The sequence below is a fragment of the Peromyscus leucopus genome, chromosome 5 (genome assembly GCF_004664715.2).
Source record: "Peromyscus leucopus breed LL Stock chromosome 5, UCI_PerLeu_2.1, whole genome shotgun sequence".
Lineage (NCBI taxonomy): Eukaryota > Metazoa > Chordata > Mammalia > Rodentia > Cricetidae > Peromyscus > Peromyscus leucopus.
In genome coordinates, this window is record NC_051067.1 from 18,126,408 (window position 1) to 18,153,267 (window position 26,860).

The window sequence follows — 26,860 nt, forward strand, 5'->3', positions numbered from 1 at the left end:
TTATCAACCTGTGGGTCCCAACCCCTTTGGGAGGCCAAACGACCCTTCCTCAGGGGCTTCATATCAGATATTTACTTTATGATTCATAACAGTAGAAAATTATTGTTATGAAGAAGCAACAAAAATAGTTTTCTGGTTGGGGTCACCACAACATGAGGAACTGTATTAAAGGGTTGCAGTATCAGGAAGGCTGAGAACCATTGACTTGATACCATCCAGGATCCCTGTCCAGGGACTAGTCCTATCTATAGTCCAGGTGGGTCTTCCCACATCAATCAATATAATCAAGACAACCCCCGACACGAATACCCAAAGATCTACCTACCAAGCGGTTCTAGCTTCTGTCTAGTTGGCAATTAACACCATTGCAGTAACACAGACTGACTTCAAACTTGAGGATGTCAGCCTCCCAAGGCCCTAGGGTCACAGGTATGTGCCACCATACCTAACTTCTGGAAGCATTTTCAAAAATCTCTGCCATCCACTTGACAGCCACCCTGCATTTCTTCTTTTGACTACTATTTCTTTGGGGGGAGGTCTGAGCATCTTTCTAGGCTGAAAGGAAGCCTTTTACTATTAGAAAGAGTACATTTCCCCACCCCACCCCCACATGCTCTCTTTCTAAATTCCTCTAAAGCAAGAAGCCCGGTGGGTAGTACCCATGCCATACCATTTGTTCATGATGATGTCATAGTCTCATCCTGTTTCCCAAGGATTGTATGTGTGTAAATATATTCATGTATTTGTTTACAATTTTTTTTAAAGAAAAGATACACTTAAGAAATCCTCAGTGGCCGGGCGATGGTGGCGCACGCCTTTAATCCCAGCACTCGGGAGGCAGAGCCAGGTGGATCTCTGTGAGTTCGAGGCCAGCCTGGACTACCAAGTGAGTCCCAGGAAAGGCGCAAAGCTACACAGAGAAACCCTGTCTCGAAAAACCAAAAAAAAAAAAAAAAAAAAAAAAAAAAAAAAAGAAATCCTCAGTGTATATTTTGAAGTGTATCTGTAAAGTTACAAATTAGGAGCATCTAAAGACGTCACTTCCCCCCTCTTCCCATTGTGGATATTGACCACAGACCCTGCACTGTGTTTCAGACTGGCACAAAGGTAAGCTTTTCTTTTCCCACCCCACCCCCAGCACTCACTGTCACAGCATTTGCCTTTGGGGCCAGATTTCTCAGTCTACGAGTTGTCTTTGGAGCCATTAAATCAGAGATTTGAAGGGGGTTTTATTCAAGTGACAGGTTTGATAGATTAGGGTAGTGATTCCTAATTTCGTTTTGAGGCCTGTTGGGAAAGGAGAAGGTTTTCATATGAAAACTTTTATCTTAAAAGAGTTAAAGGAGTTTTCTCTCCAAGTTCTGAGCCAGTGGAAATGAGACAAAAGGCAGAGGGGAGAAGCCAGCATTTTTATGATACTAATAACAGCTATGGAGTGGGAGCCAGGGGGACTTACTGCCTCCCCAGTGCCCTGTTCCTTAGTGTGGTGCTTAGTGTTCCTAACTGGAACCATTTTCAGTCTGCAGAGCCCTGTCTCTGGGAAGAAGGAAGAGGCCAAAGTTTGCATTGATTACCCCCTTCCCAGTGGACTCTGCTTTCCATCCAGAGGAGCCTGGGACCACATTTGGTTCCAGCCTCAGCCAGATAGCTCACTTCCCACTCTTGGAGAAGAAATAGGTGGCGTAAAGGGCCAGGGAAATATATAGGATGGGACGGGGTTGTGGGTGAAGGGGGTGTATTTCTGTTCTGTGCATGTTTTACCCTCTACCTCCCAATCAATCAAGGCAGACCATCTCATCCTCCCTACCTGTGAGATCCTACCCCCTCCACCCAGTCTCATAGTTCTTGTGTCTGCTGGGTTTGTTCAGGGGGCCAGGTAGCCAGTCTCCTCTACTCAGTGACCACAAAAGCCTTGTCTCTCGTCTACTGTATCTCAGTGTTTAAACCCATGGCAAGTATACAACAGGCTGTTGGTATGTGCAAAGCTTACTCCTGAATTTGTGGAGAAAGTAAGGGAAAGGAGGGAAGAGAGTTGGGGGGTGAAGAGACGAACTCTGAAAGTCAAAGCCAAGGTCACAGCCTTCAAGACACCCTAGACTAGTTGAAGAGGCAAGGCATGATTACAGGTAATATTAAAGAAATGAAAAGAAATCAAAGGCAGTCGATTGCAGAAGTGTCAGTGGGTATTATTCACAGACTCATTGCCAAAGGAATGATAATAGAGCAATGTAAGCTATTGTATTAGTCACTAAAGGATACAGTTTTGTGTCAGAACAGTCAATCCTAAACTCCTGGTGGCTCCACAAAATAAAGGTTTATTCCTCGTTCATATCATGTCACTTAAGTGAGGTATTTCCTAGATGGTTGTCCTCTGGGCACAGCTCCATAAGTTTTCTTCTGACCATCTACAGGCCTCCACTGGAAAGGGAAGAAAACTGGAGACTTGCTTACACAATTAAAAGCTTCAAAGATATAGCATGGAAAGTTCACTTGTACCTGCTCTGTCCTGAGCATTGAATTTCTATTTCGTGACATCTCATTGTGTCCCAGGCCTGTCTTCTGGCACACAGCAGGAGCTCAAGAACTATGTGTAGGGTGACAGAGTGGATGAACATAGGAGTGACTTGAAACTCATCTCTGGAAAAATCATAGCAGTTGTGGAATTGGTAAAATGAAGCCCGGCTCAAAGATACTTAGTAAAATTTAAAGTACTAATATAAACTACATGGCTACTGTTGGTTAATTAGCCATGCTGACTAGTTCATAAGAATCATGGTGACTAGATCGTAAGGACATGGTAAATTAAAGCCCAGCTAGTTGGAAGGTGCACTCTTGATAAAGGACTAGCCCTCTACACTCCCTACTTGGCCACATCAATGTCTAAACGGTCCAAGGCTCAACTCCTTGTGTTGTGTGGTTCCAGCTTCTCTTTCTCGCCTTGTGCCTTCTGAATGAGGTAGAACTCATCCTCATTTCAGAAACTTAATTCAGTGAGGTTAAGTGGTCCAGAACGTTGCCAGGATTCCAGTCACACTGCACCATCTCCGCCACCCTCAGGTCATCCAACACATGCATCCTGGAGACCTGGAGGTAGGCAGGGTTCAGCTCCAGTTCCTTGGAGAGGACCTTCTGGAAGGTCCACACTTGTGCAGCGCAATGCTTGAGTCAAGCATTGACAGACAGCAGAGAGTTCCTGGAGGGGACGGGAAACACTGCATTGCACCCAGTAGTCCTGGAGGCTCTGCCACCCTCCCCCACACCTGCCTCTTTACACATCCTCATCTGGCCCTCTGCAGTACCCTTCATTACAACAACAGCAATACATGGGATTAGGAGATGTCTCAGTGGTTAAAGTGCTTGACATACAAGATGAAGACCAGAGTGCAGATCCTCAGGACCTGTGTGAATGCCAAGGGGGTATGGTGGTCCACCTATAATTTTGGTGCTCAGAAGGCTGAGACAGTAGATCCTCAGAGCGAGCTGGCAGGTACACTAGCCTTATCTGTGAGCTCAATCCAGAGCCCTTGCCTCAATGAATACATTGGTGAGTGACTGAAGAGAACCACTAACATCAACCTTCACATACAGGTGCAGAAGTACATCCACATGAATGCATACCCATGTACATATATGTGTACATGCTCTCCCACGACATACAAATACATGAGAAAAGAGTGATAAACTAGATCATTATCTCTCGAATTCTTTAAACTACTCTATCAATTTAATTAAGGAGGTGGTGTGAGTCCTGAGGTCTCTTTACCCCCCAGGCACATACAGGTAAGTGTGGGCAAGAGGCTGGAAAGAGCCCTCCTTACATGCTGTCTTCCCTCTCTACATGGGGTAGGAAGGGGGTGCCTCAGAACAGCTGGAAGAGAGGGAGCTGCGAGGTCTTCACCTCCGGAGCTTTCCTGTCCCCGGAACCCTTGCTGGTCAGCCCTCCATGCCTGCTCTGTCTCCTGCTATTTATGAAGACTCTGTTCTTCTTCAAAGACAGCAAAGCATGTGCCCTTGTTGATGTGGAAAACAAGTGGCATCATTTCAGTCCTTCTCACATACCCAGAGAACCACTTGACGTGTGTGTGTGTGTGTGTGTGTGTGTGTGTGTGTGTGTGTGTGTGTATGTGTGTGTGTAAAATTCCTTTGAAACAACAAGATGTTCAGCGGCCTCTATTCCGGAGGAGGAGGTGTATATTTGAACAGACAGGCGAAACTATTTATAGATTGTTGTGTATTGTGTGGAAGGGAAAAGGCGGAAGTCGGCTTTCATGTTCTCTTCCTCCCTCCCTATAGGTTCTTGCTAGTACTAGAGACATTAAACATTTCGAATCTCAAGGAAAAGCAATACCCTTTTGATGTACTTTGCCTAGAAACAAAAGCTGGAATAGGCTTTGGCATAAACTAACCAAAGAATCATGGGGGTTTTGATCACTTCCCATTAGCATGAACACGCATCTCTGTCCTAACAGATTTTGTTTGAGGGAACATCTCTTGTTGAATAAGGACAAACATGTTACTGGGTATTTCATATGTCTTCTCAGTTCTGGAGCTGAAGGAGTCACATGAGTGAAAGAATTCTGCATGCCCCAAATGTTTCCCTAGCCATCGCCAAAACTTTGGAGAACCTGTTCTAAAAAGAACAGAACCTGACAGATATTTCCCTTAGAAAGACTTTGGCTTCAACAATGGTTCCCAGGGGCTGTTCACCCACATTTTTCTGTGTAATCCTTGATTAAAAGAAACTTAAATGCAAGAAGGCCATGTCACCACAGCCACTCACAAATCCCTAGGGCATGCCATGTGTCAGATCCCAGTCAGAGGGAGAGAGTGGCCAGCAGAGGGTTTACTGCCACCCGCACTGGCTTTAACGTATAGTACGCTGCTCACGACTCTGCCTCCTACCCTGGAGGAATGAACGACTGCTTGTTGCTCGCCGCGTTTCAAAATGAACCCAAATCTGTGGGTTGAGCTCTTTGCAAATCCAGACCAGAGGGCCAGCTTCCTGCTACCCACTCCACTCTGTTTCCTTTTGCATTTTGATGGATTGGAAGAATAAGAGGCTTCCATTCCAAAATCTTCCAAGAGAATCTCCTAAATGGTTAGAGCCTGGAAGCACCTGTTCTATTCTGTTCTGTTTGTTTGTTTGTTTTTCACTTCGAATTTGAAAAATTGGTGTGCCGACATTGCCTTGGGGGTGTAGAGTCCCGGCTTGGAGAGTTCTGCAAACAGCACAATGGCTTGGCTTTGAGTTTGAAACACATTCCTTTCTTTGGGGTGGGGTGTGATCTAAGATGTGTCTGTGTTCACATCCATTTCTGAGATTATAGTAAATTCTGTAGCTCCAAGTCATAGGAGCAAATGGTGTGTCTTCTGGCAGAATTATGTACAGACACACAGACATGATGTTTGGGGGGGAGGGGGAATTTGGCTTTGAAGATCCCCACAGTGAGGCTAAGTTGAGGGCAGCCAGCTTGGCACCTGGCTATCTAAGGGCGTCCTACCTCATTATTAAACTCTGGGAAGCCTGCAAAGATTAAGAGGCAGGGTAAGGGGAAATATGTGGGCAGGGTGGGATCAGAGCCTGGCCATTATCTGCTTAGGTACAGAGGAAGCCAAGCTACCTGGCAAGTCACCTGGTTGCTAAGGCAACCACTAGAGGAGTGTTGTAACTTCAAACTGAGCATCAGTCTCTTTGTACTGATTCTCCTCAGATATAAATCCTGTTCTTAGTTCTCCTCAACCTGGATTCTGTTTTTCCTTCTTCCTGAGGGATGCACTGTCTATTTGAATGGAGAACTCTAGCAGGCAAGCTGGAGGAGGTTGCAGAACCTCCAGTCCTGGTTTGAGGCTGGTGATGAGGGAGGAAGGACAGGGAAATGTATGTCTGAAGGATCAGAACTGAGCATGCTGAAGGGACTATTCCATCCACACCTGGTCCTGCATATACCATGTTCCCCCTGAAATGCCTACTCTATTAAAACATAAGGGAGTCTGTTTGAGTTTTAGGTGTAAGTCCACAGGCTGACTATGAGACGGGGAGAACACGAGGTGGCTGCCCTTTATACCCACATGCGTGGTGTCTTTGGTTTTGACTTATGGAGGTCAAGATCATCTTACTCACAAATTGATGAATGACCTCCAGTGGCCAGCTCTCTGTTGTGCCCTCTGAGGACTTTTGGACTTCTCCATATCGCCTTTAATCTCACAGCTGCTTTACAGTGGGGCATGTGATAGTGTGACCATGTTGCTAGCTCAGCTGTGAAGTGTTTTGTTGTGTGTGTGGGGGAGCTTCAGCGGGAGCCTTGGGACCTGTGTAGACAATGGGAGTGTGGCTGTGCAAGTTTGTAAACCCAGCACCAGGGAGGCAGAGACAGGTGGATTCCTGGAGCTTGATGGCCTGCCAGCTTAACCTGCTTGGTAAACTCCAGGCTAGTAAGAGATTCTCTTTCAAAAAACAAGGTAGATGAGTCTAGAGAGATGGCCCAGAAATTAAGAGCCCATTCTGTTCTTGCAGAGGACCTTGCATCAACCTTGGGCAGCTCACAAGCACCTATAACTCCAGCTCCAAGGGATCTGATGCCTTCCCGGCCCTCTACTGGCACTGGCACTCCTGTGCGTATACTCTCATACAGACACACACAGACACACGCGCGCGCGCGCACGTACATGTGTACACACACACACACACACACACACACACACACACACACACAATTAGATTAAATAATCAGTCTTGTACTTAAACTTCTTAATCACATATCTATGTTTAAGCCCATAAATCTTCATTTTAGAAACACCCCTTTGTTCTCCTTTCATATGAAGTAATTTAATTGTGGCCCTCGCCTATAAAGCCAGATGCTTTTTCAACTTTTGAACCACTTTGAGGGTCATCCAAACCATATTCCAGACCATATCAACTTGATGCCCATCTGAATGCTGGAGGTCCAGTATAGTTTGAGTCTGTGATGCTAAGAAAACTTCCAGCTGGGTGGTGGTGGCACACCTTTAATCCCAGCACTCAGGAGGCAGAGCCAGGTGGATCTTTGTGAGTTCAAGGCCAGCCTGGTCTACAGAACGAGCTCTAGGACAGGCACTAAAACTACACAGAGAAATCTTGTATCAAAAAATCAGACAAAAAAAAAGAGAAAGGGAGGAAGGAAGGAAGGAAGGAAGGAAGGAAGGAAGGAAGGAAGGAAGGAAGGAAGGAAGGAGAGAGAGAGAGAAAGAGAGAGAGAGAAGAGAAAGAAAGAAAGAGAGAGAGAAAGAAAGAAAGAAAGAAAAAAGAAAACTTCTCCCGAGCCACGAGTGCCCATTCCTTTATTTCCCCCAGATGTGTTACTACCTCCCACAACTAGCATAGGCACAAGTTCCAGGATGTGCTCAGTGAGGGGTCGCTGTAGAATATTCAGCTGAACTGTATCACTAAGAGTTTTTTCACCATGCCTACACTGACTATATTTTCATGCATCATACGACTTCAGCACTGACTGAGCTGCTTTTGAAAGCACTCTTTAAAGATAACTTTTTTTTATTTATAGTGATCTCAGGTACTTGTGGCTGTGAAAGTCATACAATCAAAAATAATTGCTAAGTAAACTTATTTTCTTTCTTCACACAAAATAAGCAGTATGGCTAGGTGACTTTTATAAATATGTGAGACCTAATGGAGATGGTTTCAAGGTAATATTCTTTCCATAAACAGTATTATGTTGGTGAAAATGGAGTACTTAAAAGACCAAGAAATTACATGCTAATCTTTAGAAGATCTTAAAACATTAAGGAGATGAAGGATTTTATGATGGTTGCATATGGGAAATAAAAACCTTATGTTACCTTATCTCTGGTTGAGGTGTATATTAGCAACCGAACTTGTCTTGAGAGAGAAATATAAGTTAAGTGCCTTGATGCAGTAACACGATCATGATAACAAGCCGATCTCCAGGATGCTTGACAACTGGGGACAAGAAAGTGTGGCAGATTTTCCCCCTCTACCATGATGTTAAAAGCTTTGAGTCCAATCAGCCCCTCTGAACCACAGTTCTTCCAGGGGTCCCCACAGAAACAAATGAAGAGAATGACCCTTTCACGCCTGTGACCTGGGAACCCCATAGTGATCTACCAACATGAACTGATCAATTCTCTTAACACTTCTGGAAATGGCATTAACAGCTTTGAACTCATCACATAAATGGAGTCTGCGTTTTCCAGGGAATTCAAATGTCTTGACTGTGATTAAATTCTGAGTGAAGGGAGGCGCTAAAGCAAAGATAATCCTTTTCTGAAATATGGTGTGGTGCCTGGATCTACACAAGAACGTCTTCTTTTCTGGGGATTGTAAAATAGGGAGGTGACAGGGCGCCTTGGCTTTGCTTATGCAAGCATATTAAATAGGATCCCACTAGAGAAAAATCATTAGACTTCCCCGTGTGAGGTTTCTTTAAAGTGCTCCATTTGATTTAGTGTGTAATAAGACAAGGAGCTTGAAATCATGCTGCCTGCCTTGTGTCACCCAGGCAAGCAGTCACAGCTTGTGGCTTTGCAGAGAACAAGCTCCCACTAACAGACCAACCTCTGATGCTGTCCTAGGAAGAGTTCTCACTTTGGGGGACTTCCAGCCAATGATTTCCCATTCCTGTGAAAGTCAGCTTCCAGTAAAGTGCATGCCAAGATTCTCTGCAAGTTCCCCACTGAAACCAGAGTGCACCCGGCCTGGGTCTCTCCTGCGGGATGGCTGCTAGAAGGAGAGGAAAGGGACGGCGCAGAAAGAGAACTGTGTCTTGTGGGAGGAAACGGCCCCTGTGCTATTCATTGTACCATGCCTGCCATTCCTTGGCTAGAGGTTTTTACAACTCATTCAGTCTGGCATGTGAAGCAATACAAATGTCACTTGCATATTTAAAAGATGGGGCTGAGGAGATGGCCTTGTTCATGAGAGCTTGCCTCATAAGCATGAGGACCTGGGTTTGTTCCCCTACAAATGGTGTGAAAAAGAACTAGCACCAGGGAGACAAAGACAGGTGGATTCCTAGCACTCACAGGCTGACCAGCCTAGCCTACTTGGCAAGTTCTGAACCACAGAGAGACCCTGTCTTGGGAAAAAAACAAGTTGGTCAGTGCCAGAGGAGTAGCACCCATCCAAATTTCCCTCTGGCCTCCAAACTTACACACACACACACACACACACACACACACACACACACACACACACTATGTACCTGCACATATATGAACACACACATACACAAGATAGATAGGACTGGCATGTACATCATTCAGGAACAGAGTACTTACTAGGTATGCATAAGGTCCTGGGGTCAATCCCCACTACTGCAAAATAATAATAATAAGTAAAACAAACAAACAAACAAAGCCATTGTGTTCATGTTATCCATAACCTTATCATGGCAACCCTCATTAGCTTTATTGACACATGGTTCCCTTTAAGCATTGAATAGGAACATCCTAACCATATGCATACATCCTGCCCAACACAGTATTTCAGGAAATTAATACTGAGGAGTCATCAGCTGGAGTGTTTTTTTTTTTTTTTTTTTTTTTTTTTTCTCCTTGTCAGGACAAAGACTGCTTTTTCAAAACGTCTGGCTTGTGTTCATGTTAATCCTCCTCTTTATCTCAAGCGGATATCTCATTGCTGCATTTAATGCTCTATCTTACTCTTCTGCCAGGACACTTAACCTCCTAACTACTACCTATATTAACTGTTTAAGGTTTGGATTAACAGCCTGACATAATAGCCAAATCTGAAAAAATTAGTACTGGTGCCAAGGCTCCCTGCCCAAGCCCCCAGCCATAGGTACCTAAAAGAAGTGTGGTGTGTGGGGCTGCCTGGTTAGTCCAGGTTAGTCAGAAAGACTGGCATTTGGGCTACAGACATGGTGCTCCTTACAGGCAAGGGCTGAGTGACTTTATCCTGAGTGTGAGCAGCTGAGAGCCAGAAATTAATTTTAATTTATTTACTTGTCTATATTATTTGAGATAGGGTCTCATATAGTCTAGGCTGGCCTTGTATTCCCTATGTAACTGGGGATGATCTTGAATTTTTCATCATCATGCCTTTATCTCCAAGTGCTAGGAATAAAAGCATGTGCCACCATCCGTGTGTGTGTGTGTGTGTGTGTGTGTGTGTGTGTGTGTGTGTGTGTGTTGTTCAATTGCACAATAATGGGGACCGAACAAGGGTTTTATGCATGCTAGGCAAGCATTCTACCAACTGAACTACATCCTCAGCACTGGAGCTTCCAATGGCATTTGGCTAAATTTGGCCCCTCCTTCAGTGGCCCAGGTTTCCTGGAGGGGGTCACATGCTGCTGTGAATTAGGAAGTGATTATCTCAGTTGAAAAACAGAAGTAGAACTAAAGTTAGAGAAGTTGAAGCAGGATCATTGAACACAGGAGGAAGTAGGCTCTCCTGGTTTATAGGGCATAAACAGCCCCCCCCCCCGCCCAGGTAGCATGTTCATCAACTGTCTCTGAGGACTTGTGCTTTAGAATCAAGGCCGTTCCATGTTGGTCAGGAACAGCCTGGTTTGATTTTTGCTTTTTACCCCTATGTAATTTTGAATATGGATAGCAGTAGAAAAATTTGGGGAAACAGTGTCTAAATACACCTAGTGCTGGTGTCCAGATCACCTGCGTCCTTCTACCTGTGTCTTTCCATCCCCCAGAACAATTTTCTGGCCTTTTCAGGTCATTTTCCTTCTTTGCTTTATGTATGTCTACATGTAGGATTGAAGACACAATCTTTGTAAGAACTGTATGCCAGCCTTCCTTGATTTCTGGGGCCATCACTTTTGATAAGATAGACTGAAATTTTAATGATCAGTTTCCTCTTTGTCATATATAAAATATATATAAAATGAATCCTAGTTTCCACAATGCTAAAGTGAGCAAATAGCGTGGCCTCATGTACAAGCTACATGTGTAGTATAAGTAGCTGTTGCATGCCTTTTCCTGGGAAACATGAATAAATGCATGCATGTCTATCCACTCCAGATAGGGCACTAGTGAGCAGACCAAAGATGCCCATGTGCTCAAAGTCTATCTTGGCGAACCAGTGAGTCCACTGGGCTTACTCACAGGACGGGAATGACTCCAGCCTATCCCAGCGTAGGTAATGACTCCTCAGAGCCACGTCACTTAAGTCCCCCCACAATTCACAGACAGATTCAGCAGACTCTTCTCTCATTCAAGATTATTGACTGCTCATCTGACTCCATGGTAGGGACCTCATATGTCTCCTAAGTTTCCCTAAAGTTCTGGGTCTTGTGATCCTCCCATCTCCCTCTGGGAGGGAAGGTTTCATTTGGAAGGAAACAGCCACATTCCAGTGAGACTGTTTCACACAGGTTTTGCTGTTTAAAAGGCAATGCTTTCTGGGAAGTCAAGAATTCACAGGGGTCAAGGCTGACTTCTGATAATCCACAGGACCAGGAATCAGTGAGGATTTAGGAAAACAACATGGAAAACTCACTCTGAGCAACCCAAACTGCCAGCTAATCACTAAGCTAGTGGGCAAGTTTCATTAACCACACATTTCAACCACAGTCACATTTCTCTCTAAAGAAAGACCAAAGTGTGGGTGAAGGACACAATAGATACACTGGGTGGGGACAGGAGTGGCACAAAAAGTCTGGTCACCCCACTTTCTGAATCTTATAAGGAATACCTTTTTAAATGTATGTATGTTCAAGAACTGAGGTTTTGCCAAATGGAGAATTCTGGACTAGATGGTGATAACGGTTGTGCAGTACTGTGAATGTGCTTAGGGCCACTGAACTGTACATTAAAGTGGTTATAATGATGCTGAGGAGACAGCTCAGTCCTTCAAGTGCTTGTCACACAAACAGGAGGACCCAAGTTTGATTCCCAGCACCCACGTCAAAAGCCAGGCATGGTGGCATCCACTTGGAATCCCAGTTCTGGAGAGACAGAGTTGGGCCAGCCAACCTAGCCAACCCAGCAAGCCCCAGGTCCCAGTGAGAGACCCTGTCTCAACAACTAAGATGGGGGTACACACACACACACACACACACACACACACACACACACACACACACCACAAAAAGAACCTGAATGAATGAAAAATAGTTAAGATTTTAAGTTTGATGTGTGTGTGTATTACAGGACTTTAAAAGATATGTGCCTGTGTATTTATATAAAGGTTTCCTGTGCATTTGCTGAAAATACCTGGTCGTGTTATCTACCTATCTATATACATCTTCCAGTTGACTAATTGTATTCACTTATTTATTTGTTTGTTTATGCATGTAGATGCATGTGTAGACCAAAGTTAAACCTTGGCTGTCATTTTTCAGGAGTCATCTACCTTGTTTTTCACAGTCTCTCACTGCCTAGAACACCCCAAGTAGACTAGGCTGGCTGACCAATGAGCCCCCAAGGATCCATCCACCTTGTTTCTGCCTCCCTAGCAGAGGTATTACAAGTGCGCGCTACCATGCTTGGCTTGTATTATGCAGGTTCTGGGGATTGAACTCACGTCCTTGTGCTTGTAAGAGGAGCATTTTATCCATTGGGGTTAGTTTAGATTAAAGCCACGATAACAAGAATTACCACCCAGAAGAGCAGGCTGAATTGGAATCCGCACATGGAATTTAGTCAGTGAGCAGCCATACAGAGTTGTGGGATGTCGTGGCATAGTTTTAAGTACAAGAGCGATGGAAAGGACCAAGTGCTGAGGGGACAACAGAACGCAAAGCCTGGCCTGTGTTGGGAATGGTCAGTTCTCCATCATTGCTGTGTGTCCTGAGTCTGGAGGTGTGTGGAATTTGGGGGCTTCTAAAATAAAGGATCAAGTCATAGAGGATATGGTGCACCATGTGAGGAGACTGTGCACCATGTGAGGGAATTGTGTAATATGTGAGGGCACTGTGCACCATGTGAGGGGACTGTGTGCCACATGAGGGGGGACTGTGTGCCACGTCCACGTGAGGGGACCGTGAGCCATGTGAGGGGACCGTGAGCCACGTGAGGGGACTGTGCGCCACGTGAGGGAATTGTGTAATATGTGAGGAGACTGTGCACCATGTGAGGGCACTGTGCGCCATGTGAGGGGACTGTGCGCCACGTGAGGGGACTGTGCGCCATGTGAGGGGACCGTGAGCCACGTGAGGGGACTGTGCGCCATGTGAGGGGACCGTGAGCCACGTGAGGGGACTGTGCGCCACGTGAGGGGACTGTGAGCCACGTGAAGACACTGTGAGCCACGTGAGGGGACTGTGTGCCACGTGAGGGGACTGTGCACCACATGAGGGGACTGTGAGCCACGTGAGGGGACTGTGCGCCACGTGAGGGGACTGTGTCATGTGAAGGGACTGTGAGCCACGTGAGGGGACCTTGCGCCACGTGAGGGGACCGTGAGCCACGTGAGGGGACTGTGCGCCACGTGAGGGGACTGTGTGCCACGTGAAGGGACTGTGAGCCACGTGAGGGGACTGTGCACTGGGTTGAGAAATATGGAGTCAGCAAGGTGGCTTATCAGGTAGAAGAGCTTGCACAGGGAAAGCTGATGACCTGAGTTTGATCCCGGAACTCATGGTGAAGAAGAGAACTGACTTTCCAAAACTGTCTTCTTACCTTTACATGCGTGCCATGTTACATGCTTGCCCAGGCTCACACATCAAACACACACAGTAATAATAAATATAGTATACTATAATATATTATAAAAAGAAGTGTGGATTCCAGATTGGTGCAGGGTAGACAATACCATTAGGGGCCTAACGGTTCCTCGTTGCTCCAGCATCCCTGAAGTTGCCATCTGAAGTACTGGCACATTGGATGAGGAGGTGAGGAGACAGCAGTTTAGAATCAACAGCCACAATTCTACCTCCCTGTGTCTTAGATTCCTACAAAGGGTTTTGTCTACAGGCAAGTTCTGGGTTAAAACCCCAGCATACATTTGAAAGCCACTTCTGTTGGTGATGAAGGCTCATTCCAAATCACGACAGTGGGGGACAATCCGATTTTGTTTTAAAAGTCAACTTCTGGGCATGGGAAGGTGGATCCGCTGGCGTGTGCTTGCCATACAATCATGAGGACCTGAGGTGGGTCCTGGCACTCATGTAAGAAGCTAGACAGGGTGATAATCCTAGCCTTGAGGAGGTAGAGACAGGAGGATCCTGGCAGCCTGCTGGCCAGATAGGCTAGCTGAGTGGTGAGCTCCAAGTTCTATGTGAGACTCTGTCTCAAGATCTAAGGTAGAGCACAAATAGACGAAGACACTTGACATTGACCTCTGACCTCCTCGTGCATGCACACACATGTAGACATACATGCACAAAACACACACACACAAATCAGTGGGATCAATATTCTATGTTCAAAGCAATGGCTACATTTTATCTCACAGTACTTTGCATGATGTCTTCAAAGAAATGTGCAGTTATAGTCTAGGAATATGATTATGGATAGTTAGTAAAAATTTATCAAAAGAGTTAATTTCAATATTATATTGCCTTAACTCAAAAAGAAGCAGTCAATATATAAACTATATAATTTACCTCAATCTTTTTTTCCTTACTTAAAACAGGACAAAAAATAGCTTCTTTCTGGCTCTCCTGTCCATTTTTGAGACATCAGATTCTGTAAGGTCTTGGGCTTGGCTGACAACTCCAACTCTAAGTGCAGTATTGAAACTTGGTGGAAAATAACAGTTAATTGTACTTTTTAAATGTTTCAGATGATATTCTGGGCAAGTTTTGTTTCTGTGTGGCCTGTAGCCAGAACCCTACTGTTTTTCAATTTGTTTAAGTGTAAAGCCTAGACAGCATATGTACATGTTCAGCTGAAGATAAAGGATATCACTATTTTTAGCTTATTACAAAGAAAACCACATTTTCTCTTAAATGTCTTGATATAAAGCAATTTGAACACGATTTCTCTACAAATCATGTTCATGAGATTGGCTGTCAAGTATGGTTTTTTTAAGTCGTACTCTTGAGGAACCAATGAGACTTTGCAAAGTTAGATACATTCTGAGCCTGTAATGGTTGAAGATGTCAGTTTTTAAACAGCACTTTAAGAAGTAGTTAACTTAAAAGTACAGCAATTCTGAGCACAGTGAGAACGGTTTTGAAGAGGAAAGTCTTGATCCACTGGGGGGAAAGCTGACAGATCCACTATGATTAGGAGACAAACGGGCACACCCCCCACGTGTGATAACTTTTCTTCTTCAACCAAGTCCTGATGCTGGCCTGAGCGAACCTCCAGCTAACCCTCCCTCCTTGCTGACTGCTTAGTGTGATGCATAGAAGTTCATCCAATTGCCTTATTTGGTAAATTGTAGACAACCGTCAGTCATGTTCCTCCACTCCATCACACCCTCCCCTTCATCCCACCCACCGCATTGCCCCCAACTCCATCACATACCCCTCCACTCCATCACACACCCTCCACTCCATCACACCCCAGTCCCATCACAACCCAACTCCATCACATACTCCTCTACTCCATGACACTCCCCACTCCATCACACCCACTGCATCAACCCCAACTCCATTACACACCCCTCCACTCCATCACATACCCCTCCACTCCATCACACACACCTCCATTCTATGTTTGAAGGAACAAGCTGGAACTCTGATAAGACAGAGATGTAATTTTCCCTCAGTTTAGGGTAGTCAATTTGTGTGTGTGTGTGTGTGTGTGTGTGTGTGTGTGTGTGTGTGTGTGTGTACATGTATGTATACCTACACATTTGTTGGATTTCACCAACTTGAAAGAAGAACAGGTGACTTGACTGCCTTCTCAGTATCTAACGCCACTGTTGATATGTTTGGCCAGTTTTAACTTTAATATCGGATAAAGGTTTGGTAACAGGGCTCTTGCTTTGGAAAATAAGATGCTATAAGGTGGAAGTTGTGCCTCATTCTATTTTAGAACCTGTACCTTTAAGTACCAGGGATTTTTGCCTTGCATCTTTTATTTCCCATTACTTAAGCTTCCATATTAATCTGTAGGCACTGGAGTGACTCACAAATACGTGGAGTGATGACTTCACCTGTGTTTGCTGTGTTTTCCACCATGATAAGACCGTTCCTGACCCACTGCCCCGGTGTCGTGATACAGCGGGAAGCGTCCCCCTTCCTCTGAGTCTCTGAAAGCCCCTCCTCCCTTAGGTTGTGGGAGTGGTGCTGTGTTTTCCTGAATTCACGAATTCCCTTGAAGCCCCGTGCTAGACATTCATAGTGAGCCTTGAGTTACAGTCAGCCCTGTGATGATAGGGGAAATTACAGACACTGCACAGGCTACCTCCTGCTAAACTGGGGGGTCCTAGGTTCTGTGTATTAACTGGGTTTATGGTATTTATTTTTCATTTACAACCCAGTTTATCAGGATGCAGCACCATTGTAAAAGCAAAGGAGCATCTTTATGTTCCCAGCCCCTTTCCACAGAGTGGATGCTGGGTGGATGATGTGACCTTGCTGTTTTCTTCATGAATCTTGGTGGCAAATTGTCTGACCACACGTGGAAGGATTGTACATGAGTTCATCATGTGCCGCATTCAGGTTATATGGCCATCTGGGCTGTTGCTTCTTTAGATTCTCAGTTTGTTTCCTCATCTGTTACATGGAAATAGGAAGCCTGCTTTCACAAGGTTTGGGGGCAAACTGAGTGAGAGCTGATAAAGTAACTTCAAGTTTTGTGAGTTTTCAAAATCAAAACTAACCAAGACAAAGGTGTCTCTGTCTGTAGATGGTGCTCAACAAAGATGGTGTCTCTGACTGTCCAAGTGGTATTTGGTGGCAGAAAGGGGCTTGCCTTTGAGAGAAATAGCAAGCTCTGATGACTGACTTCTCTGGATTGTGATTCTCCACTAGCTGCATAGTAGAGCCCCCACCAAGAGCTTTTTCAAAATCCCATGGCGCGGACTGTACCGTTTTCTCAATCTCTCTGGTGGACTACAATGTACAGCCAGGGTTCTGTTCTCATGCCTTAGGAGTGAGGATGAAACCTAGAATTCTGCCGTCTAAACTTCTTTTTATTTTTCTTAAACAGAGACTTGGGCGTTATGTGCAATTTATCTTATTTCTCTTTTTCATAGATGATTTTGAATGAATATGATCACTGTGTTTTCTCTTGAGAGCTAGTCTTAATGGGTATGAATAGGAAAGTGCATGCCAGTCTCAAGATGTCTGAGGCAGGGGGAGTTTACTGAGGGGGAGGACAGAACCAAGGGGAACTTGAAAATGAGGAAACAAAGCATTCAAACTCCATGTTGGTTTTGGAAACCGGTCCATGCAAATGGACCACCCATGCGCTGGTTGGCTGCTCGAAAATCTCATGACTGGAGGGTCATGGTTCTAGAAAACAGGCTAGAACTTCAAAATGTGAAGTGATAAAAACAACATATATATACTCACCATATACTAAGGACAGTCACTCTATATCCAAACCTGGATAATTAAAGATAATTTGCTATATGTATACATGGGTATTTGTGTGACTGTGTGTATAAATATATCGATGTTTGTATATATGTGTGTACATGCACACACAAAGGTTTTTCTCAAGAGCCAGTACTACAGTCACGCTCTACTCAAAATTGCCCTTACCTCTTCTCAACAAATGGAGCTGAGCCACTTGGAAAGGACACATTGTATACATGCAAAAGGAAGTTAGAGCCTTACTTCATGCCATATACAAAAAGTAAAAAGTAGATCAATGATTTAAATGTAAGAGCTCAGATTGTGAACAACGTTACAAGAAAGCATGGAAGTAATCTGTGAACTTGGATTTGGCACTAGATTCTTAGGATGCTTTGCACAAGAAGCAAAAGTAGAAATAAATTATACTTCACTAAAATAAATTCAAAGGGCAAAGTCAAAAGATAACCCACAGATTGGAAGAAATGTACATAGTATGTGCTTGATAAAAGTCGAGTTTGTAGAAAACATGGAAAACTCCTACAAATCTGAAATTAATCAATAAATATACCAATGTAAAAAATGGACAAAAACATTCAATGAAGTTTTTTAAAGTAAATACATGAATTGTCCAGAAGTACATAAAAAGCCACAAGGTATCTTTAGTATTTGAGGAAGTGCAAATCAAAGGAGGGTTTCACACTCAGTAGGGTGGTGATGGTAAGAAAAACAGTAAGAAGCAAGGATGTAGGCCAATTGGACTCTTTAGTCTTAAGTGTCTCAGGTAGTACAGTTTGGCTTTGCATTTGCTAAGTTGCTGAAGATAATCTTGAACTTCTGATCCTCCTACCTCTACCTGCCAAGTGCTGATTACAAGTATGTGCCACCACACTCGATTTACATAGTGCTGGGGATTGAACGCAGGGCCTTGTGGGTTCTAGACAAGCACTCTACTTAACTGAGCCAACACCCTCATTATCCTCAAACCTTCAACCTTGATAGTAAATTCAATATCATAGAGCCAGTGTGGGTAACCATTTTGAAGTTCCTCAAATAGCTAAATATGTGATTACTGTGTGACCCAGATTTGCAAAGCCATCCACATTGGTCTGGGATTACTCGCATTCATCACTCCACTCTCTACCAGCAACCTAGAACATTCCATGCTTGTCAACTTGGGTGCCTCTTGGTGTCTGATTATTGAAACTAGATGGTGAGTGTCCCATGTGACCTTTACACCATGCTAGCTCACCCATGTCACCAAATGTTAACTCTTGGGCACAAATGCAAGAACTTACATGTTACTTCCTAGCAGACCTGTGAGATTCCTGCAAACTCCATACAGTGAGAAAGTCACAGGTACAGAAATGAGGATGGGTTGAAAGGGCTTTAGGAGGTTACTATTGGGACTTCAGTGCTTTGAAATGGGGGTCACAGAGTCTCAGTTCTGATCACCTTGAGGGTGCATCTCTGAGCCCACAGCCCAGTCTCAAAGCAGAAGGAACCTGTATTAATCATTCTCTCCACTTTCTTTCTCTCTCCCTTTCTCTTTTTCTGCTGGGGTCAGCAGGAATGGAAATCTTTTTTTTTTTCTTTTTAGATCAGTCTTATTATGATTATGATTATGCTGAAAGACCCGCAGGAGAGAAATGCTGCAATCGGAATTAAAAATAGCATCTCTGTCCTCCCACACACACTCGAGTGCTTGGGATGTCTTTTCTATGCGTACACTTTCTGCCTGGCTGCATAAAAGGAACTGTCACTTCGTTTCCATAACGAAGCCATTCCCGGGAGAACGCCATTGTTTTAGCAATAGAATTTTTGTAAAAGGCCTCTTATTTTGCCTGAAAAAGGTAACAAAAATGAACTTTTGAGAGCTCATTCGACAAAACAATTAGGGAGAGAGAGATTGTCTCCTTTCTTGATACGGGAAGCGTTGTAAGCGAGAGAATCCCCTGAGCCTTGATACTAGGATAAACCCCTGAGCGTGGCAGATGAAGGCAGAGAGAGAGAGCCCGCATCAGTCATCTTTGTGATACAAACAGGGGCAATGCCCCTGTTTGAGAACATGTTCAGGAAACAGCTGCTGGTAAACAGATGTCACTGTTTTGTTTTGAGGGTTTTTTTGTTTTTTGTTTTGAGAACAGGGTCCTATGTAGTTTAGGCTGGTCTCAAATTCAGTAAGTAGTCAATGGCCTTGCACTCCTGGTCCTCAGGCCTACACTCCTAAGGGCTGCGGCAATTAAGAACTATACCACCACACTCCACTTTAGAAGGGAAGTGGGGAACCTGGAGAAGGCTCACCGTGTAAAGACATTCCTTGGGATTTTTAATGAACCAGGATTAGCAGATGCTTTAATGGGACTTCTTGACTCTGAAGACAAATTGCAGATGTGTCTTGTCAGGGTCCTTGACTCTGGAAGTAGTGGTTGCAATGCCTCTTTATTTGAGTTTAAAATGCTACAGCAAGTAAACACAGCACTTCCCTTGCATGGTGTTTTGTAGTGGCCTCAACCTGGTCTATGAGTGTGTGTGCTCACACTCAGAGTCCCTCCCCCATGTTCCCTCCAGTCCTCCCCACAATGAATATTTGATCCAAATATGGTGTCAAGTTTTCACGTCCACATTCATAGAAAGGATAACTGTATCTCTTAGTACTTTACCTGGCACCTAAGAACCCACATCAAAGTCCGCCTGCCTTTGGTGTTTCAACAGGTAACCCTGAGGCTCGATGCCAAGTAGCATTCCTGGTACCCGGTGTTCACAGCTAAGCCCACTGAAATCTCAGTTTTGAAGCCAGAATCATTTTCTTAAGCCTCTTCTAAAGGGCAAGAAGTTTTGAATGCTGTCTTTGTCTTGCAATGCTTTAGTTTCTATTTCATCAGAAAGTTAATGAAGCAAGGAGATAGCTGCTTAGAACTGTTGAAAAGACGTTAAGAGACTGGGCTCATAGCTCAGTGTGTGGAGTGAGTGCTTTATTAACATGCACCAAGCTCTGGGTTTGGTCCTCAGCACTGCTGCATAAAGCCAGGACTGGTGGCCCATAACTTGGAAGTAGAGACAAGAGAGTTCAAAGTCACCCTGGGCTACATAGCAAGTTACAGGTCTGCTTGGGCTACCTGAGACCCAAAATTTTTAAATTCAAATAAATGAATAAAACTGTCACCCAGGGAGAAGGTATGTGGTGACTGACTCATGGCAGCTAGAAAGAGGACGTGTAACCCAGAAGAGCACAGGGTGGTTTCTAGACTTCTAGATCAATATTCGTTGTCTCCTGGGCCACAGTACCACCTTCTGTGGGACCCAAGCAATCCATCTACCTGAGACCAGAAGTGAAGCAAATAAGCCCAGGGGTAAATTTTCAGCAAGGAACACAAGCTATCTTGTCCTTGAAATAATTCCCCAGAGTATAAACTAAGAACCAACCAGATATCCTGCGTTTGTTCATTGAATTTATCTCTTATTTGCATTTTGTTCTTGCCACACAGACCCATTTTTCTCTGGATGTATCATTATATTTCATAACAAACTTTGCATCACACTAGTGAGGAGTCACAGCCCAAATGTATGTGCACACCTGCACACACTCACACACATGCACACCTACAGAGCCTGCACCACATAAAGAAAGCCTCACCTTCATCTGATGAGATATGCTAACAACAATAAGAAACTAGGGTATGGATCAATGTGAATGAAAATTGTTTTAAATCTTTGATCAGAGGAATTTTTGTTTATCATGTTTATTTCTCTGATGCCATAGTACCTGTTTGGACAGATACTAACTTTAGCAATGAGTCCTCCAATACCAACCAGTTAATACCCCACATATATCCAAGGGTAGTCATTCTGGAAGAAGCCTCATAGTAGATGGTTCATGCAAGTTGTCAGCTGTTGGTTACATGGGGAACATGTGATCTGCTGGATAAATCTTGGTCCTTCGGGCTTTGTTGAGCATTCACCTCAGCCAATCCATTTGTGCCTAGCCCCCAGCTCTCCTTCTCTGCCTTCGTGAGCTGGTGCAGCCCCAAGCCTGCCTCTCTGAGCTGTTTCACATAACTTCAACCCCTGGAAGCCCTGGTCACGTCTTCGTCCTCAGAAGTCAGCTTTAGTCCCTTATCAGAAGGAAAGACTCTTACAGAACATTTCAGTCATTGGCTGAGCAGTTTCCTTGCTGGCTTATGTAAAGATTTTTCTCCAAGTCAACTGGATAGAATGCTCTTGTTTGATTACCACTGAGATTGGAGGGCAGGACAACCGGAGGGCAATATAAACCTGTAAATAATGTAGATGTGGGGACCCACAGAGGCATGTCATGTGACAGGGAGAAGCTATGTTGCCTAATGGCTACTTCAGGTAGTTTGAAACCATGAGAGGAACTCATTTTGGCTAGAGAATACTGAAGGCATGCAGCGCAAGGTGAGCTGCTATGAGAAGAGGAGTCAGGACTAGCATGGTTTCTGTGGGAATAGAGTAGACACAGAGTACAAAGTTAGGAACTGACAGCCAACAGACCGTGGGAGAAAGAAAAGACAACATGCCCTTGGCGTGAATTAAGGAACTGGTTTAGGGGTGAGTGGAAAGCTTTGAAGTGAAATTGATTTGCACCGTACATGTCCAATGGCACGGGAGTGATGCCAGTATCTAGCACACAAGTTTACAAAGTGAATGGAATATAAGGAAAGCATTATGGGAAAGGAAATGGGCTTATAGCTAGGTGTGGTGGTTTGAATAGGAATGTCCCCCACAGGCTCAAGTATTTGAATGCTTTGTTACCAGGAAGTGGCACTATTTGAAAGAATTATTAAGAATTAGTAGGATCTTTTGGAGGAAGTCATTGGGAGTAGGCTTTGAAGTTTCAAAATCCCATGCTAGACCCAGTGTCTCTCTCTCTCTCTCTCTCTCTCTCTCTCTCTCTCTCTCTCTCTCTCTCTCTCTCTCTCTCTCCCTTCCTTTTCCTCTCTGCCTATGGATCAGGATGGAGCTCTCCGCCACTGCTCCATCACCTACATGCATGCCACTATGCTCTCTGCCATGATGATTATGGACTAACAGAAACTACAAGCCAGCCCCAGTTCAATGCTTTCTTTCATAAGAGTTGCCTTGATCATGGGGTCTCTTCACAGCAATAGAACAGTGACTGAGAGACTGGAGGAGGAGATATATAGCTCAGGATAAGAGTAAAATGCAGAAAAGGAAAATAAACTGAAGAAGTGACAGAATGTTAGAAACTCCAGGAGCTGGGCCTGGTGGCGCATGCCTTCAGTCCCAACACTCAAGAGGCTGAGGCATAGGGATTACTGTGAGTTCCAGGCCAGACTAGGCTGTGTAATGAGGACCAGGCCATCAGTGCTACATAGCAGGACTCTGTCTTTAAAGAAGCAGAACAAAACTCCAGTGTGCTGCTGCCTCGGGAATCAGAAGCATTAGACAAATAAAAGCACTCACTAGGCATGGCGGCACATCCCTTTAATCCCTGCATTTGGAAGGTGGAGGTGGGAAGGTCAGGAGTTCAAGTCCAGCCTGGGCTACTTAAGACACTGTCTCACTTAAAACACTTGCACACACACACACACACACACACACACACACACACACACACACACACTTCACACACTTCAAAGTAATTCATACAAAAATCAGAATCTATTGTAATGCCTATATTAATTTCTATGACTATACACAATTTACAAAAAGACAATGACTTAAAACCTGTTTCTTATGTACCACTTTTTGTCTTGTACTCATCCCTGGCTTCCCTAGCTCCTCTGCTCCCATTTTCTCCAGTCTGAAATTTCAGTGTTCCTGGCTGCTTCCCCATCTGAAGCTCAGGGTCCTTTCTGATGCTCACAGGATTATTGGTAGAAATTACTTCCTTAGGGTTGTTAAGCTCCAGCCCCTGTTCCATTGATGGCTGTGCAATGGGTGCCATTCCTGGCTTCCTGGGGTCCCCTTAGGTCCATACCACATGGCCTGCCCCCTCCTGTCCTGTCCTATGCTGAACCCTGTCCGTTTGAAAGGCCTACACCACCAGATTTGACCCACCATGCATAACCCCTCCAGTTTAGGGTTAGTGGTTTGGGATCTGAATTAAATGTAGGATACCTTCACAGCAGCCAGATCAGGAGAAATGTTCCACTGAATTCCTAAGAGGACATGTGTAGGTCCATCAGGGACAGGTCAATTGTGGGGACCAGAAGAGAGCCATGTGTGTCACACTACAACCGAAAGCTCCAGGGATACATCTAACTTTAGGTGCAAGATGGGTGATTATATGGGAGAGGGAAGGGAAGAGGGGAGGATGGGAGGGGAGGGGAGGGGAGACGCTAGCCTATCAAATAACAAAAAGAAGATGGAAGGAAGCCCTGGTGAACTGTACTGGGTATTAGAACACAAACTAGTTAGGGAGCGACTTGGGAAACGTCACTGCATTTGGGAGGCAGACGCAATGATGACCTTTGAAAGAGGACAGACAGTTTGCCAAACTCATGGTGGAAATCAGACTCCCAGGCTTTCAGATACTGGTGTTGACATGGTGACAGGAGATTTGCACTGCATTTTAACCTGTTCCCCGGTAAATCTGATAAAGGTGCCAGCCTTTTGGAAACCTTCCAGGACACTGTGGACGTCCTTCGGGAAATATAAATGACAATATGCTTAAGGCTGGGGGAAAGTGTCTATAGTCCAAAAGGAAAGAAAGGGGATGAAGGGCAGAGTTGACCTCAGTAAGATCTGGAGATATCAGGAGATTGGATTCAGAGCTCTGGTGGAGGAAGGTCATGAAAGGTTCCCCCAGATTTTCTGTATACATTTAACAGTGTGCTGGGTCTATTTTGTTGCTTGTTTTGATCATCTGGCATCTATTTGGACTATGTATGTTCTTATCATTCCTCCCAAGGTAACCATCTTAGAGTGAATAAGATCCATCCACTTCCATCTGGTTGTGTCAGTGACAGGAAAACCTTCAGAGGGGCAGTTCTCAGAGTGTGGCCCCCGGAAACAGCAGCATCCATCTCACCTGGGGACTCACGAGGACCACAGTCTCTGGCTCCCACTCAAGCTTTCCCATCAGCAGTTCTAGGGATGGCTTCCAGCTGAGTCTGGTGTGGGTTGCAGTTTGAGGTCCACCCCCTCAGGGATCTCCGTGTCTCCTCCACACTGGATGAGGGTTTCAGCAGCTGAAGCTTTGGGAGCGCTGTGAGAATCAAGGGTATAGGTTCCTGCTGGCAAGAAGGTGGCGCGCCATGTGTAAACAGTTGAGGGAACTAGCAGCTGTTCAGAGTCCACTAATGAATAAAAAAGGGACGGGTTCAAAGACCAGGAAAGAGAAGTCCAGTGTAACTGTTCTCAATTCTGTGGAAGATGGGATTCATGAGATGGGAAGCATCGGAGCTCCAAGTCCTTGGATGGCAGAGACAGGTGAAGGGCCGGGAGCTGGGGTGATGGCTTTTTCAGTAAAGTACCTGCCTTGCCAGGACAAGGACCCACAGCCAATATCCAGAGTCTACTATAAGAAAGGCTGAGTATGCCAGGCACGATGATGCACATTTTCAAACCCAGCACTGAGGAGGGAGAAGCAGGTGAAATCTCTGTGAATTCAGGGCCAGTGTTGTGTACATGGCAAGTTCCAGGTCAGTCAAGGCGACACAGTGAGAGTCCATTTCAAAGAGGGGGGAAAAGGGAGCCAAGCTTGTAATCCCAATCACGGGGGAGTCTGAGACAGTTATATTTCTAGGGTGCAATGGCCATCCAGCATAGCCTATTTGGTGAATTCTAGGCCAGTGAAAGACCCTGTAAAAACAAAACAAAAAAACTGGACACCCTAAAAGTTGTCCTCTGGCCTCCACACACATACATGCATTACAGTGTACCTACACTTGGAGAAACAGAGGACGGAGGGGGAGCTCTCAGCAGAGAAGGGGTTACATTATAGCTACAGAGGAGTAAGTCCTTCGCAGTAAGGGTTAAATTCGTCTAGATCAGGTTTGGACTGTGGGTCATTTTTTCTCCATTCAAGCTCTTCTCACTATTAGGAGCTTGCGTAGGGAGGCCACGGCAAGGTCTCCCTCATCAAGAAGCTTATAAAGCCTCTGAGCCTTCAAGCTTTCTATAAACCTGATGGAGGATAAGAAGACAATGTAACAGTGCAGGCTTGAAAATGATCTTGGGTCAAAATGTGCAGTAGCCTCTGTAAGTGCTTTGGGCACTAAGGGGAGGAGAAGCTGGCATGGTATCCCTTTGTCCTGTGGCTGGAGGATGACATTGCCGGGCAGCCTGGCGTGCGTCCCCGGGTCTGATGGTGAAACACTGGCCAAGCCGGCTGCAAGGAGTCTTGTCCTTCCCATTCGCTCTTCTTCCTGGGTTTGCTAAGGTTTGCCATAACTATCAGGGTGCAGTATATGCTGAGACCTGTGGGTAGACTATTATTGGTATTTTCGTTTTTCTAAGGAGTTCATATGGGGGAAAAACATCACATTTTATCTTGGCCGTCTTAAATGGCAAGAGGCTCAGGACTCAGCTGGCCAAATTTGTTTCAGACAGGATTTCAGACTGACTCCACTCATCCAGGGAACATGAGTGAGCCTGCCTAAGGATACCGCCAGTTTGGGGAATACAAAATACTGATTTTTTTTTTCCTTAATGGGAGAATTAAGTTAAGTCAGATACGGGATGATGGGAACAAGCAAAAGTGGAGATGAACACAGGCTTCCTATTGCTTGCTTTTTTCTATGCATGCTCCCCTCCTCACTGAGGTAGGTAAACAAGAGTCCCAATTCACAAATCAGGACAGAAGCGGTTAGGCACTGTTGGAGCAGGCCACAAGTGCTGTTTAAGTACAGGAGAAAGGAATTGTTTTTTCAAATTTACAAGCACACACACACTCACACACCTGTGAGTGTATATACGCTCAGCCTGTTTCCTCCGGCTGAAACCTGAGGCCTGTTTCTAGGCTAGGGTTCTGCCACTGAGTTGTACCCCAGCCTTGCCTGTGCTAAATTCCACCCTTGGCTTCTCTGCAGCCTTTCTGGGCCCCACACTCCCAACCACAGTGTCTAATGTCCCTTCGTGATGCTTATCTGGGTTTCAAGTCTTACACACGTTTTACAAAGCACATTAGTACAATTCCCTAGGCTTCTACTCCTCTTGGTGCAAGGAGAGCAGGGCCCTTGTCTCTCTTGTTCACTGTTCTGGCCCTGGTTGGGTGTAGTGGCACCAAGTGAAATTCTGTCCTCTGAATGAGCTAATTAATAAGAAAGCACTTGGTAAGCTGAATCCTCTATAGAAGCCATGATTAATCACAGGAGAACAGACACCTCCTTCCTCCTTCCTGAGCTAATTTTGTCTCTCCCTTTTGAAAAAATGTATTTTGAGTTCTGCTGATCAGTGTTATCAATTCACGAATGTTAATTTTAAGATTTGATATGATTTCACTCTTGTCTTTATCATCACCG

At 44.9% G+C, this 26,860-nt stretch overlaps 1 protein-coding gene across 11 annotated transcripts in view; it reads left to right on the forward strand.

The window, feature by feature from the left end:
• Nucleotides 1-26,860, forward strand: part of Atxn1 (ataxin 1) — a 415,680-nt gene that overhangs the window by 235,278 nt on the left and 153,542 nt on the right. The window lies entirely within an intron of this gene.